This window comes from Sinocyclocheilus anshuiensis, unplaced genomic scaffold (assembly GCF_001515605.1).
Source record: "Sinocyclocheilus anshuiensis isolate Anshui unplaced genomic scaffold, SAMN03320099.WGS_v1.1 scaffold330, whole genome shotgun sequence".
Taxonomy (NCBI): Eukaryota; Metazoa; Chordata; class Actinopteri; order Cypriniformes; family Cyprinidae; genus Sinocyclocheilus; species Sinocyclocheilus anshuiensis.
Window position 1 is genome coordinate 1391699 of NW_015547689.1, and position 3831 is coordinate 1395529.

Here is a 3831-nt window from a genome sequence, read left to right on the forward strand (position 1 = left end):
ACCAATTATCCAAATAATGTTTAATCCTAGAAAGCTATTATTATCAGAGGACACGTGAGCATAACGGTTAGCAGATCAATGAATGAGAGGGCAGCGTTACCAGAGTTGCCCATTTACCACACCTTGTTACAGCACAGTAGGGTTATTGCAGACAGAAACAATACTGTACTACATCGATGTTTCCTGTCGGCTCAATTTTTGAGTGGACTTTGCTGTTCCGATTCTCATGAACGGTATACGAGTGGAGCGACTGAGCGGAGCACACGCACATAGAGCGGGATAATACGCAGAGAGTCACACCATGTGACAGAGAAACCTGAGCAGTGAACTCCTTTTCGGCAGCCGAAATTTCGGTGCGTCTCTAATTATTGGCGACATCAGAAATGGATATTATATAATAGATGCTTTTTTGAACATTTTAGCAATTTAAAAATATTAAAGGATTTTTTACACGGCACCCCGGTTGGGAAACACTGGTTTAGAGGGTGGAGAATTAGTTGGTGAATGTTCTGCTTTTGTTATTTTCGTTTGTTTCGCACTGCTCATTTTCTTATTCTCCGAGGCTTTCCAAATTAGCCTTATATTTCCTTTCTTTGTATACAGCTGTAAATGAGGGTTTTGGTTGGTGTGTTTTCATTTGTGTAAATTATATTCCCTTTTGTAAATAAAGCGAACCACTTGTTATGTCGGTTGTCCTTGTGTCATACTCCCCAGAGACCAAAATTATAGGGTTGTTTACATTTTATTATGTACGTCTTCCTCATACCTCTATGCCACCAGGGGACGTAACACTGTTTAATGCCACTCAGCGGGTGTTGCATGCATCAGTCCAAAAGAAGTTAAATAAAAAGCGCCCATCCATAAAAAAAAAAGTGTCTCACACGGCTCCGGGGGGTGAACAAAGGCCTCCTGTAGCGAATCGATGCGTTTTTGTAAGAAAAATATCCATATTCAAAACGTAAGCACTTTAATGTAGCTTGCATCAACAGTCCTACATGGAAGCAGTTCCGGGCGGATTACAGCGTTGCACATGTGCCGGTGAGTCTCGTGAAAACCAACGTTTGTTAACAGGAGCAATGGAAGCAAAGTTTCCTTACTTTAGCAAAGGAAAACCAGTCTCCTCTTGGCTTATATCGAAATCCTGACATTGTTCTTTACAAATCCTCGTTTTGTACTCCTAATAAGTGACCGGTGTTTTGTTTTGATCTCTCCCCTGCAGCTTGCAAAGCTGACCTCATACGTCATCCGCCCGGAGCTGCTTCCGTGATTCGCTACAGGAGGCCTTTGTTCACCCCCCGGTGAGGGAAGTGGGCCAGACAAATATTTACTGTTGCGCTACCTCCTATGGGCGGATGGCTGTGTATGAGCGCTCCATAACCATATTCCCTCTGTATTCGGAGTTTGGTTTTGGGAGCACAGAGATTTGGTAATTGTGGTTTACTGCAGTGTACTTTTGCTAAAGAGCAGACCAGTCACCGTTTCGTGTGTGTGTGTGTGTGTGTGTGTGTTTTTTTTTTTTTTTTGATTTCATTGCACTATTAAATATTTTGTTGTTTTATTATATCTGTGTGGTATTGCCCTCCTCTTTTTGTTTGTAGCCTACAGGGTGCTTTTTGGTTTTGTACTTGCTTTATTAATGTCTACACCTAACCCAACCCTAAACCTACCCATAGAATAATGCAAGTACAGTAATAATGTGGTGTTCAGTGTGACAAAATGACACCATATTGATGTGCGCATGTGCAGTAAGCCCTGGTAGGATGACGGGTAGGATGAAATGTCAGGACACCTGGCCGCATTGACACTTAGCCTCCTCTGGTGTAGGTGATCCAGGTGGTGTGGCATGGGCTGTGTGGTGTGTATCAGACGGTTGGCACTGTAGTGTTAAATAAAGGTGGTTGTTGTTGTGTTTGAGGTGCATGCTGTGCGTTTTCTTGTTTTCTTCTTCAGGCCTTTTCATTGGTTTTCTCCTTCTGGCCTTACAGGTGGTGCATGAGAGCAGGCCCTATACCCTTCCTGCAATCTAAAGGAGAGTGCATTCCTACTTTTATGGATTTTATTATTGACACAGATGTTTTAATTGGTGTTTTAATCTCTGATGGTCCATGCTATAACAAAATTGTGATACTTAAATACATTTTGCGTTAGATTTTTTTTGTAATACAGAATTATGATTTGTGGAGGCTCCTCCTGCCTTCATTAGGAGGTGGTGTAATAAACGTATACTCCTGATACTACAATATGTAACACACATACTGATTTTCACAGCTATAGGCACCATTTTTACAGGTTTTTACAGCTACACACACACAAACACACACACAGTGGAGATCAAAATTAGAGGACAATCTATAAATAGGCTACTTTATCACTCAAAATTTGAAGGAATATTAGCTGTAGGTATACCACTATTCTAACATGTTTGACAAAATATCCAAGGCATTTATACAAAAAACTTTATTTTGTGGTAAACAGTGATTAAAATTAGAGAACAGTAACCACTGTAGCATGAAAGAAGATTACAACTAAAATTTTGGAGGGTCACAGCTGTCAGAAATTAGTAGGAAGTGTAGAGGCCCTTGCTTTGAGGTTTCTTAGCCATAACTTTGTCTCCAATGATTTTCCAGAGATTTTCAGTTGGTTTTAGATCAGGACCAGAACCGGGACCGGCCATTTCATTATTTCAATGTTCTTAGCTTCAAGGAACTGCTTTACCGATTTTGCAGTGTGAGATGGAGCATTATCTTGCGTGAAAATTGTGGGCTGATTTGCAGATGCTTGCAGGGAAGGAACTGCATGTTGCTGAAGGAGCTTCTGATAAACATTTGCATTCACTCTGCCATGTCGCTGTAGAAGAGGCCCAAGTCACGCTGCAGAAAACATCCCCCAAACCACGACACTTCCTCCTCCAAAATCACGAAAGACAACTAAGGCCCCGATAGACAGAACGTGTTTTTCAGGCTTGGTTTTTTTGGTTGACTTTTTTAATTAGAAAAGAGCAGTGCACTGAATTTTTTATGTTGCTAGGCACACTGAATCAGCTGTCCTGTCAGTCTAATCAAGGATTATAGCGCAAGCGCTCTAAAATCTTTCGTTTGCTGTGGTAACGCAAAAGCCACCACAAGTTTCTCCTCCATCATTGCAGTTTCCGGAAGTTCCAAGCAACTATAAATTTCTGTCACCACAATGGAAGGCCCGCCAGAGTTGATTTTTCCAGGCACTCAGAGCACTCCTACAAAAACGCGAGGGGCCCGGGGCGCATAAACAGTGCGCAAAACGCTCACTGCCAATAGAGAACTATTTTAAAAAGGCGCCCCCCACCCCACCTCCTGTGCATGCCACTGGATGAGAGGGTCTGTATTACTTACTATTGGAGAAAGCCTAATAAAGCAGTGTTTCTAAGCAGCACTTCTTTGTTTACAGCGGTTATCGGGGAAAGAGTTCTATTTCTGCTGTTACATAAGCGCCACCTGCTGTCAGACAGTGGATTTACATTTTCATTCAATTTTCTTTCCTTTTTTTTGTTCACACCAATGTGAAAATCGGACCGCGCTCATGTTAACGGATTAATAAAGCACGCACACTGCACACCGTTGCTGTGCGGCAGTGCGTTCAGGAGCGGTGTGTCTGCAGCAGTGCAGAGATCGTTTCCGCACCAAGTCTATTTTTGTTGCGCTGCAAGCGCTGAATTAATGTAACAGCGCATTTTTGCAGTAAATATGAACATGGATTGACACGAACATGTAGTAATTACACCATAAATGCATATTATTAAAGTCTACTGTGTTTCACAGTCAACACATATGGCTTTTTGGCTAGGTTTAAAGGGAA